This window comes from Pleurodeles waltl, unplaced genomic scaffold, assembly GCF_031143425.1.
Source record: "Pleurodeles waltl isolate 20211129_DDA unplaced genomic scaffold, aPleWal1.hap1.20221129 scaffold_72, whole genome shotgun sequence".
Lineage (NCBI taxonomy): Eukaryota > Metazoa > Chordata > Amphibia > Caudata > Salamandridae > Pleurodeles > Pleurodeles waltl.
This window is the reverse complement of record NW_027150393.1, coordinates 286,634-299,214: the sequence shown is the minus strand read 5'-3', so window position 1 is coordinate 299,214 and position 12,581 is coordinate 286,634. Positions and strand designations below refer to the sequence as shown.

The following is a 12,581-nucleotide window of genomic DNA, read 5'->3' as shown; positions in this document are numbered from 1 at the left end:
TAAGGCGCCAGACTCAAGAGAGCTTGATCTTCAGTGAAGCTGAGCCTTCTGGTCTCTTCATGGAGGCGTGGGTTCAAATCCCACTTCTAACAGGTGTATTTTCTTCCCTTAAATCTTGCTCTGCTTGCAGAGCCAGCTCCTCACACCACTATCTTTGGAAGCTGCTGTGGCATGTGAGGAGAAATCCACCAACCCATCGGCTGGGCCCTCAATCAAAATTCTATGTATTACTGGAAGGGGCGTCTCAGGCACACCTTCTGATAGAGCTGCACTTTATGACAGTAACTACCATGCTGGTTTCTACTTAAGCAGTTGATTCTATCGTTTGAAGTGAGGCTCTCCTGCCACCTTTTGGGCAAAGAAGACACTGCCCCTGCAACAACATAGGCAGACAAGCTCAAACTAGGTTTCTTGGTTAGGTGGGCGGAGCATATTGGCAATGGTGCCTCCTCGTGACTTGCAATTTACATGAAGAAGACAGAGAGGCAGCTGGGAGTAGGCAGTACCCATGAACCCCTGAACACTGTCTTGCGACTAGCACACAATTCTGAAATGAGGCGGGGGAAAGGAGGTGATTTCCCCATCAAGGGCCATTCCGGGAAATCAGCCACCCTGCGTCTCCCAGGTGAGTGTTTCAGGCCTATGAGCCACTAATATAAATCTCGCCTGATCGAGCGCTGATCGAGCAAGTGTGCTTGAATCCAAGAGGCATGCTCCTCTGGCTCAAGAGCTAGCAGGCCCTTCAGTGCTTCTGGTTGGGAAGTCTAAGGTGCAAGGGTCCATGACTTGCAGCGGGTTACATCTACCAGAAAGGGTCTGCTTTTCACATCAGTGCCCTAGTTCAGCTCACTGGCACAGGGCATTTTGACTACCTCTTGCCTTGCTAGAGACAAACAAAAAATCCTTGACAGAAAACATCAATTGCTATGGCACGCTTAGAGAGAGAGAGCCTCCAAATGGCCCTGCTTTTCGGAAAGACGCTTCAGAAGATGTTTCAAATGACTATGCAGCAGCAGTCTAGTTGGTATAGGGGTATGATTCTCGCTTCGGGTGTGAGAGGACCTCGGTTCAAATCCCAGACAAACCCCTACCTTTATAGGTTCAGTCTGTGTTTTAAACAGGAGTAGTTCTGCTTTTCACTCTTGTAAGATGTCATGTTGCAATGCAATACATGCTTTATACTGGCGTCGAGACGGTTCAGCATCATGAAGGTATGCGAGATTTCTTTGCAACTGCTTTTCTGTGCTGGAGCAGCAGTGCTCGTAGGAACATTAAATGCACAGTGCTTCTCCATGGTAATTTCGGGTCCAGTTCTGAAATCTCCTCTTGGAATGAAAGTGATCCCAGTTCCTTTCTTCCAAGGGAAGAGATCGTGTTCCGGAAGGCTCAGCTTTGAGCGTCATGAACATTGGCCCTCATCCTTGCATCCCAGTCCAATGCATAGCCACATAAAGCAAGCAGGTGTGTCTGTTTCCATAGTGTGGTGGTTCCAGTACAATGCATAGCCACATGAAGCAAACCGGCAAGTGTGTCTGTTTGTGTAGTGTAGTGGTTATCATGCGCACCTCACATGCGAAAGGTCCCTGGTTCGAGTCGCTGGGCTTTTTCACAGTATTTGCATTTCCTGCCTTACCTGACAGGCAAGCTGAGATAAAAGAGACTGTGTCTATCCCTCACCATCGTGAGGTACTACGCTCCTGGGGCATCTGTCACAGCTCACCAAGAGGAGTTGCGCCAGCTTACGGCAGTCAGTTGCTCACTGTTTGACCTTTGCAATGAAGCCTGAGCCTACAGCATTCAAGCCAGCCAAGGAAGGAAGGTACGAGAGCGAAAATAGCTTTCCTGCCCTCACCAAGAACACACACCTTGAGCAAATAAAGTGCCAGACTTACAAGGCCCTATCGCCACCGGAGCATCACTTTTAGTGACGCCCCGGTGGCACTATGCACTGCGCGGTATTTACAAGATGGCGTTCAGCCACTTTTTGTGGCTTAACACCACCTTGTAAATACGGCCCCTTAGCACGCAGCGCGTTCCCTGGAAGGGGCGTGCAATGGGTGTTGTTGGGAGTGTGCCACAGCAACACCATAGCATTTTGATGCTGCTCCAGATTTAGGAGTTGGCGTAAATCTGCGTCAGCACCAAAATCCAACGCCATCCCAGGGGTGTCGTTAGAGTGGCGCACTGAGGAGAAATGTTTTCATTTCTCCTTGTTTTTGCTCTTTCTATGTGTGATGCATTCTGCAGCACACATAGAAGTAAGAGCAAATCACCATTGAAGATTTTTTTTTTGGGCAGGAAGGTGTCCCTTCCTGCACAAAAACAATTTCCCCCTCAACGCAGTCATCCTTGTACCATGGTGCAAGAACGGCTGCGTTGGCGCTCAGCAGCTAATTTAGAGCTGGCGCAGGGGGAAGCACAGGGGTGCGCTGTATTCTACTAAATACGGCGCTTCCCTGTATTTTGAAAATGACGGCGCGTGGGGCTTGCAAATTTGGCACAGCGTCGCGCTTAGTCATTTTCTTGTAAATCTGGGCCAAAATGTCTAAAGGATAGAGGCTTTTTATGTCATGTTCGATGAAGACCATGCAAATGACTCTAGTCGTACTGCAGAAGAGAGCACCATGTGCAGTTTCTTGCTTTGGGATGTAGTCTCCCACTCTCTGTCACCAACCCTCCGAGCAGGGTCGGAGCCGTTGCATTTCTGTGCCCAGGCTCGTTGGTCTAGGGGTATGATTCTTGCTTAGGGTGCGAGAGGTCCCGGGTTCAAATCCCAGACGAGCCCATTTTAGCGGAAAACAATCAAATCCTGCTCAAAATACAAAACCCCTCAACATTTCTCATTCCACTCGAAGCATTGTTGCGCAAAACATATTTTTTGCCTCAGGCGAAAAATGGATTACAATGCCTTGGCTTCCTTCCTGCTTGCTCTCAGTGCGCCCTGTGTGATGATTTCACAGGCTCTCCTTCCTGGCATTTAGGCATCAGATATTTGTCTGTCTCTGCCCGCAGCTGTGGGATTTTTCAGGACGTCTGAGTGTATGCATGCTGGCTGACACCGCTGCAATTTTCACACTTACCCCTCGCATTCCGAGCAACTGCTGATAAAGTATAGAGGAAATCGTGCAAACATATGAGGGGAACTGTGCTCCTTCAGTCAAACCAGCAAGCTTGTTTCTGTAGTGTAGTGGTTATCACGTTCACCTCACACGCGAAAGGTCCCCGGTTCGAGACCGGGCAGAAACACTTGGCAGCAGCAGCTTTTGTGTTTGCTCCCTAAAACCTCAGTCTCTCTCAATGCACACTTAGACAGAAATGACCTTTAAAAACTTGTGACCTGTGTAAAACGTGCTTTACTATTGCAGGACGCTAAAAAGTTATCTGCATCCCTCGGTGGTCGTGCATGTGCATTGTTTCTTCTTCTGTTTTTTTTTTTTTTTCTTGGCCATGTTATATTGTGGGGCCTTTAAAGCTGTGACTTTGATAGGAACATTGCAAGCGGCAAAATCAACAAGTGCAGACTGAAGAGTCCGACCTGCACACTGTTTTGGCTGTCAGGATGGCCGAGTGGTCTAAGGCGCCAGACTCAAGAGAGCTTGATCTTCAGTGAAGCTGAGCCTTCTGGTCTCTTCATGGAGGCGTGGGTTCAAATCCCAATTCTAACAGGTGTATTTTCTTCCCTTAAATCTTGCTCTGCTTGCAGAGCCAGCTCCTCACACCACTATCTTTGGAAGCTGCTGTGGCATGTGAGGAGAAATCCACCAACCCATCGGCTGGGCCCTCAATCAAAATTCTGTGTATTACTGGAAGGGGCGTCTCAGGCACACCTTCTGATAGAGCTGCACTTTATGACAGTAACTACCATGCTGGTTTCTACTTAAGCAGTTGATTCTATCGTTTGAAGTGAGGCTCTCCTGCCACCTTTTGGGCAAAGAAGACACTGCCCCTGCAACAACACAGGCAGACAAGCTCAAACTAGGTTTCTTGGTTAGGTGGGCGGAGCATATTGGCAATGGTGCCTCCTCGTGACTTGCAATTTACATGAAGAAGACAGAGAGGCAGCTGGGAGTAGGCAGTACCCATGAACCCCTGAACACTGTCTTGCGACTAGCACACAATTCTGAAATGAGGCGGGGGAAAGGAGGTGATTTCCCCATCAAGGGCCATTCCGGGAAATCAGCCACCCTGCGTCTCCCAGGTGAGTGTTTCAGGCCTATGAGCCACTAATATAAATCTCGCCTGATCGAGCCTAATTGAGCGCTGATCGAGCAAGTGTGCTTGAATCCAAGAGGCATGCTCCTCTGGCTCAAGAGCTAGCAGGCCCTTCAGTGCTTCTGGTTGGGAAGTCTAAGGTGCAAGGGTCCATGACTTGCAGCGGGTTACAACTACCAGAAAGGGTCTGCTTTTCACATCAGTGCCCTAGTTCAGCTCACTGGCACAGGGCATTTTGACTACCTCTTGCCTTGCTAGAGACAAACAAAAAATCCTTGACAGAAAACATCAATTGCTATGGCACGCTTAGAGAGAGAGAGCCTCCAAATGGCCCTGCTTTTCGGAAAGACGCTTCAGAAGATGTTTCAAATGACTATGCAGCGGCAGTCTAGTTGGTATAGGGGTATGATTCTCGCTTCGGGTGTGAGAGGACCTCGGTTCAAATCCCAGACAAACCCCTACCTTTATAGGTTCAGTCTGTGTTTTAAACAGGAGTATTTCTGCTTTTCACTCTTGTAAGATGTCATGTTGCAATGCAATACATGCTTTATACTGGCGTCGAGACGGTTCAGCATCATGAAGGTATGCGAGATTTCTTTGCAACTGCTTTTCTGTGCTGGAGCAGCAGTGCTCGTAGGAACATTAAATGCACAGTGCTTCTCCATGGTAATTTCGGGTCCAGTTCTGAAATCTCCTCTTGGAATGAAAGTGATCCCAGTTCCTTTCTTCCAAGGGAAGAGATCGTGTTCCGGAAGGCTCAGCTTTGAGCGTCATGAACATTGGCCCTCATCCTTGCATCCCAGTCCAATGCATAGCCACATAAAGCAAGCAGGTGTGTCTGTTTCCATAGTGTGGTGGTTCCAGTACAATGCATAGCCACATGAAGCAAGCCGGCAAGTGTGTCTGTTTGTGTAGTGTAGTGGTTATCATGCGCACCTCACATGCGAAAGGTCCCTGGTTCGAGTCGCTGGGCTTTTTCACAGTATTTGCATTTCCTGCCTCACCTGACAGGCAAGCTGAGATAAAAGAGACTGTGTCTATCCCTCACCATCGTGAGGTACTACGCTCCTGGGGCATCTGTCACAGCTCACCAAGAGGAGTTGCGCCAGCTTACGGCAGTCAGTTGCTCACTGTTTGACCTTTGCAATGAAGCCTGAGCCTACAGCATTCAAGCCAGCCAAGGAAGGAAGGTACGAGAGCGAAAATAGCTTTCCTGCCCTCACCAAGAACACACACCTTGAGCAAATAAAGTGCCAGACTTACAAGGCCCTATCGCCACCGGAGCATCACTTTTAGTGACGCCCCGGTGGCACTATGCACTGCGCGGTATTTACAAGATGGCGTTCAGCCACTTTTTGTGGCTTAACACCACCTTGTAAATACGGCCCCTTAGCACGCAGCGCGTTCCCTGGAAGGGGCGTGCAATGGGTGTTGTTGGGAGTGTGCCACAGCAACACCATAGCATTTTGATGCTGCTCCAGATTTAGGAGTTGGCGTAAATCTGCGTCAGCACCAAAATCCAACGCCATCCCAGGGGTGTCGTTAGAGTGGCGCACTGAGGAGAAATGTTTTCATTTCTCCTTGTTTTTGCTCTTTCTATGTGTGATGCATTCTGCAGCACACATAGAAGTAAGAGCAAATCACCATTGAAGATTTTTTTTTTGGGCAGGAAGGTGTCCCTTCCTGCACAAAAACAATTTCCCCCTCAACGCAGTCATCCTTGTACCATGGTGCAAGAACGGCTGCGTTGGCGCTCAGCAGCTAATTTAGAGCTGGCGCAGGGGGAAGCACAGGGGTGCGCTGTATTCTACTAAATACGGCGCTTCCCTGCATTTTGAAAATGACGGCGCGTGGGGCTTGCAAATTTGGCACAGCGTCGCGCTTAGTCATTTTCTTGTAAATCTGGGCCAAAATGTCTAAAGGATAGAGGCTTTTTATGTCATGTTCGATGAAGACCATGCAAATGACTCTAGTCGTACTGCAGAAGAGAGCACCATGTGCAGTTTCTTGCTTTGGGATGTAGTCTCCCACTCTCTGTCACCAACCCTCCGAGCAGGGTCGGAGCTGTTGCATTTCTGTGCCCAGGCTCGTTGGTCTAGGGGTATGATTCTCGATTAGGGTGCGAGAGGTCTCAGGTTCAAATCCCGGACGAGCCCATTTTAGCGGAAAACAATCAAATCCTGCTCAAAATACACAACCCCTCAACATTTCTCATTCCACTCGAAGCATTGTTGCGCAAAACATATTTTTTGCCTCAGGCGAAAAATGGATTACAATGCCTTGGCTTCCTTCCTGCTTGCTCTCAGTGCGCCCTGTGTGATGATTTCACAGGCTCTCCTTCCTGGCATTTAGGCATCAGATATTTGTCTGTCTCTGCCCGCAGCTGTGGGATTTTTCAGGACGTCTGAGTGTATGCATGCTGGCTGACACCGCTGCAATTTTCACACTTACCCCTCGCATTCCGAGCAACTGCTGATAAAGTATAGAGGAAATCGTGCAAACATATGAGGGGAACTGTGCTCCTTCAGTCAAACCAGCAAGCTTGTTTCTGTAGTGTAGTGGTTATCACGTTCACCTCACACGCGAAAGGTCCCCGGTTCGAGACCGGGCAGAAACACTTGGCAGCAGCAGCTTTTGTGTTTGCTCCCTAAAACCTCAGTCTCTCTCAATGCACACTTAGACAGAAATGACCTTTAAAAACTTGTGACCTGTGTAAAACGTGCTTTACTATTGCAGGACGCTAAAAAGTTATCTGCATCCCTCGGTGGTCGTGCATGTGCATTGTTTCTTGTTCTGTTTTTTGTTTTTTTTCTTGGCCATGTTATATTGTGGGGCCTTTAAAGCTGTGACTTTGATAGGAACATTGCAAGCGGCAAAATCAACAAGTGCAGACTGAAGAGTCCGACCTGCACACTGTTTTGGCTGTCAGGATGGCCGAGTGGTCTAAGGCGCCAGACTCAAGAGAGCTTGATCTTCAGTGAAGCTGAGCCTTCTGGTCTCTTCATGGAGGCGTGGGTTCAAATCCCAATTCTAACAGGTGTATTTTCTTCCCTTAAATCTTGCTCTGCTTGCAGAGCCAGCTCCTCACACCACTATCTTTGGAAGCTGCTGTGGCATGTGAGGAGAAATCCACCAACCCATCGGCTGGGCCCTCAATCAAAATTCTGTGTATTACTGGAAGGGGCGTCTCAGGCACACCTTCTGATAGAGCTGCACTTTATGACAGTAACTACCATGCTGGTTTCTACTTAAGCAGTTGATTCTATCGTTTGAAGTGAGGCTCTCCTGCCACCTTTTGGGCAAAGAAGACACTGCCCCTGCAACAACACAGGCAGACAAGCTCAAACTAGGTTTCTTGGTTAGGTGGGCGGAGCATATTGGCAATGGTGCCTCCTCGTGACTTGCAATTTACATGAAGAAGACAGAGAGGCAGCTGGGAGTAGGCAGTACCCATGAACCCCTGAACACTGTCTTGCGACTAGCACACAATTCTGAAATGAGGCGGGGGAAAGGAGGTGATTTCCCCATCAAGGGCCATTCCGGGAAATCAGCCACCCTGCGTCTCCCAGGTGAGTGTTTCAGGCCTATGAGCCACTAATATAAATCTCGCCTGATCGAGCCTAATCGAGCGCTGATCGAGCAAGTGTGCTTGAATCCAAGAGGCATGCTCCTCTGGCTCAAGAGCTAGCAGGCCCTTCAGTGCTTCTGGTTGGGAAGTCTAAGGTGCAAGGGTCCATGACTTGCAGCGGGTTACAACTACCAGAAAGGGTCTGCTTTTCACATCAGTGCCCTAGTTCAGCTCACTGGCACAGGGCATTTTGACTACCTCTTGCCTTGCTAGAGACAAACAAAAAATCCTTGACAGAAAACATCAATTGCTATGGCACGCTTAGAGAGAGAGAGCCTCCAAATGGCCCTGCTTTTCGGAAAGACGCTTCAGAAGATGTTTCAAATGACTATGCAGCGGCAGTCTAGTTGGTATAGGGGTATGATTCTCGCTTCGGGTGTGAGAAGACCTCGGTTCAAATCCCAGACAAACCCCTACCTTTATAGGTTCAGTCTGTGTTTTAAACAGGAGTATTTCTGCTTTTCACTCTTGTAAGATGTCATGTTGCAATGCAATACATGCTTTATACTGGCGTCGAGACGGTTCAGCATCATGAAGGTATGCGAGATTTCTTTGCAACTGCTTTTCTGTGCTGGAGAAGCAGTGCTCGTAGGAACATTAAATGCACAGTGCTTCTCCATGGTAATTTCGGGTCCAGTTCTGAAATCTCCTCTTGGAATGAAAGTGATCCCAGTTCCTTTCTTCCAAGGGAAGAGATCGTGTTCCGGAAGGCTCAGCTTTGAGCGTCATGAACATTGGCCCTCATCCTTGCATCCCAGTCCAATGCATAGCCACATAAAGCAAGCAGGTGTGTCTGTTTCCATAGTGTGGTGGTTCCAGTACAATGCATAGCCACATGAAGCAAGCCGGCAAGTGTGTCTGTTTGTGTAGTGTAGTGGTTATCATGCGCACCTCACATGCGAAAGGTCCCTGGTTCGAGTCGCTGGGCTTTTTCACAGTATTTGCATTTCCTGCCTCACCTGACAGGCAAGCTGAGATAAAAGAGACTGTGTCTATCCCTCACCATCGTGAGGTACTACGCTCCTGGGGCATCTGTCACAGCTCACCAAGAGGAGTTGCGCCAGCTTACGGCAGTCAGTTGCTCACTGTTTGACCTTTGCAATGAAGCCTGAGCCTACAGCATTCAAGCCAGCCAAGGAAGGAAGGTACGAGAGCGAAAATAATTTTCCTGCCCACACCAAGAACACACACCTTGAGCAAATAAAGTGCCAGACTTACAAGGTCCTATCGCCACCGGAGCATCACTTTTAGTGATGCCCCGGTGGCACTATGCACTGCGCGGTATTTACAAGATGGCGTTCAGCCACTTTTTGTGGCTTAACTCCACCTTGTAAATACGGCCCCTTAGCACGCAGCGCGTTCCCTGGAAGGGGCGTGCAATGGGTGTTGTTGGGAGTGTGCCACAGCAACACCATAGCATTTTGATGCTGCTCCAGATTTAGGAGTTGGCGTAAATCTGCGTCAGCACCAAAATCCAACGCCATCCCAGGGGTGTCGTTAGAGTGGCGCACTGAGGAGAAATGTTTTCATTTCTCCTTGTTTTTGCTCTTTCTATGTGTGATGCATTCTGCAGCACACATAGAAGTAAGAGCAAATCACCATTGAAGATTTTTTTTTTGGGCAGGAAGGTGTCCCTTCCTGCACAAAAACAATTTCCCCCTCAACGCAGTCATCCTTGTACCATGGTGCAAGAACGGCTGCGTTGGCGCTCAGCAGCTAATTTAGAGCTGGCGCAGGGGGAAGCACAGGGGTGCGCTGTATTCTACTAAATACGGCGCTTCCCTGCATTTTGAAAATGACGGCGCGTGGGGCTTGCAAATTTGGCACAGCGTCGCGCTTAGTCATTTTCTTGTAAATCTGGGCCAAAATGTCTAAAGGATAGAGGCTTTTTATGTCATGTTCGATGAAGACCATGCAAATGACTCTAGTCGTACTGCAGAAGAGAGCACCATGTGCAGTTTCTTGCTTTGGGATGTAGTCTCCCACTCTCTGTCACCAACCCTCCGAGCAGGGTCGGAGCCGTTGCATTTCTGTGCCCAGGCTCGTTGGTCTAGGGGTATGATTCTTGCTTAGGGTGCGAGAGGTCCCGGGTTCAAATCCCAGACGAGCCCATTTTAGCGGAAAACAATCAAATCCTGCTCAAAATACAAAACCCCTCAACATTTCTCATTCCACTCGAAGCATTGTTGCGCAAAACATATTTTTTGCCTCAGGCGAAAAATGGATTACAATGCCTTGGCTTCCTTCCTGCTTGCTCTCAGTGCGCCCTGTGTGATGATTTCACAGGCTCTCCTTCCTGGCATTTAGGCATCAGATATTTGTCTGTCTCTGCCCGCAGCTGTGGGATTTTTCAGGACGTCTGAGTGTATGCATGCTGGCTGACACCGCTGCAATTTTCACACTTACCCCTCGCATTCCGAGCAACTGCTGATAAAGTATAGAGGAAATCGTGCAAACATATGAGGGGAACTGTGCTCCTTCAGTCAAACCAGCAAGCTTGTTTCTGTAGTGTAGTGGTTATCACGTTCGCCTCACACGCGAAAGGTCCCCGGTTCGAGACCGGGCAGAAACACTTGGCAGCAGCAGCTTTTGTGTTTGCTCCCTAAAACCTCAGTCTCTCTCAATGCACACTTAGACAGAAATGACCTTTAAAAACTTGTGACCTGTGTAAAACGTGCTTTACTATTGCAGGACGCTAAAAAGTTATCTGCATCCCTCGGTGGTCGTGCATGTGCATTGTTTCTTCTTCTGTTTTTTTTTTTTTTTCTTGGCCATGTTATATTGTGGGGCCTTTAAAGCTGTGACTTTGATAGGAACATTGCAAGCGGCAAAATCAACAAGTGCAGACTGAAGAGTCCGACCTGCACACTGTTTTGGCTGTCAGGATGGCCGAGTGGTCTAAGGCGCCAGACTCAAGAGAGCTTGATCTTCAGTGAAGCTGAGCCTTCTGGTCTCTTCATGGAGGCGTGGGTTCAAATCCCAATTCTAACAGGTGTATTTTCTTCCCTTAAATCTTGCTCTGCTTGCAGAGCCAGCTCCTCACACCACTATCTTTGGAAGCTGCTGTGGCATGTGAGGAGAAATCCACCAACCCATCGGCTGGGCCCTCAATCAAAATTCTGTGTATTACTGGAAGGGGCGTCTCAGGCACACCTTCTGATAGAGCTGCACTTTATGACAGTAACTACCATGCTGGTTTCTACTTAAGCAGTTGATTCTATCGTTTGAAGTGAGGCTCTCCTGCCACCTTTTGGGCAAAGAAGACACTGCCCCTGCAACAACACAGGCAGACAAGCTCAAACTAGGTTTCTTGGTTAGGTGGGCGGAGCATATTGGCAATGGTGCCTCCTCGTGACTTGCAATTTACATGAAGAAGACAGAGAGGCAGCTGGGAGTAGGCAGTACCCATGAACCCCTGAACACTGTCTTGCGACTAGCACACAATTCTGAAATGAGGCGGGGGAAAGGAGGTGATTTCCCCATCAAGGGCCATTCCGGGAAATCAGCCACCCTGCGTCTCCCAGGTGAGTGTTTCAGGCCTATGAGCCACTAATATAAATCTCGCCTGATCGAGCCTAATCGAGCGCTGATCGAGCAAGTGTGCTTGAATCCAAGAGGCATGCTCCTCTGGCTCAAGAGCTAGCAGGCCCTTCAGTGCTTCTGGTTGGGAAGTCTAAGGTGCAAGGGTCCATGACTTGCAGCGGGTTACAACTACCAGAAAGGGTCTGCTTTTCACATCAGTGCCCTAGTTCAGCTCACTGGCACAGGGCATTTTGACTACCTCTTGCCTTGCTAGAGACAAACAAAAAATCCTTGACAGAAAACATCAATTGCTATGGCACGCTTAGAGAGAGAGAGCCTCCAAATGGCCCTGCTTTTCGGAAAGACGCTTCAGAAGATGTTTCAAATGACTATGCAGCGGCAGTCTAGTTGGTATAGGGGTATGATTCTCGCTTCGGGTGTGAGAGGACCTCGGTTCAAATCCCAGACAAACCCCTACCTTTATAGGTTCAGTCTGTGTTTTAAACAGGAGTATTTCTGCTTTTCACTCTTGTAAGATGTCATGTTGCAATGCAATACATGCTTTATACTGGCGTCGAGACGGTTCAGCATCATGAAGGTATGCGAGATTTCTTTGCAACTGCTTTTCTGTGCTGGAGCAGCAGTGCTCGTAGGAACATTAAATGCACAGTGCTTCTCCATGGTAATTTCGGGTCCAGTTCTGAAATCTCCTCTTGGAATGAAAGTGATCCCAGTTCCTTTCTTCCAAGGGAAGAGATCGTGTTCCGGAAGGCTCAGCTTTGAGCGTCATGAACATTGGCCCTCATCCTTGCATCCCAGTCCAATGCATAGCCACATAAAGCAAGCAGGTGTGTCTGTTTCCATAGTGTGGTGGTTCCAGTACAATGCATAGCCACATGAAGCAAGCCGGCAAGTGTGTCTGTTTGTGTAGTGTAGTGGTTATCATGCGCACCTCACATGCGAAAGGTCCCTGGTTCGAGTCGCTGGGCTTTTTCACAGTATTTGCATTTCCTGCCTCACCTGACAGGCAAGCTGAGATAAAAGAGACTGTGTCTATCCCTCACCATCGTGAGGTACTACGCTCCTGGGGCATCTGTCACAGCTCACCAAGAGGAGTTGCGCCAGCTTACGGCAGTCAGTTGCTCACTGTTTGACCTTTGCAATGAAGCCTGAGCCTACAGCATTCAAGCCAGCCAAGGAAGGAAGGTACGAGAGCGAA

At 48.7% G+C, this 12,581-nt stretch overlaps 3 non-coding genes across 3 annotated transcripts; all 3 read left to right on the top strand.

The window, feature by feature from the left end:
- Window positions 1-3,173: 3,173 nt before the first annotated feature.
- Window positions 3,174-3,246, top strand: TRNAV-CAC (transfer RNA valine (anticodon CAC)). The gene has a single exon. It is a non-coding gene; the product is annotated as a tRNA-Val (tRNA).
- Window positions 3,247-6,756: 3,510 nt separating this feature from the next.
- Window positions 6,757-6,829, top strand: TRNAV-CAC (transfer RNA valine (anticodon CAC)). The gene has a single exon. It is a non-coding gene; the product is annotated as a tRNA-Val (tRNA).
- A 3,510-nt stretch (window positions 6,830-10,339) lies between these two features.
- Window positions 10,340-10,412, top strand: TRNAV-CAC (transfer RNA valine (anticodon CAC)). Its single transcript has one exon. It is a non-coding gene; the product is annotated as a tRNA-Val (tRNA).
- Window positions 10,413-12,581: the final 2,169 nt, after the last annotated feature.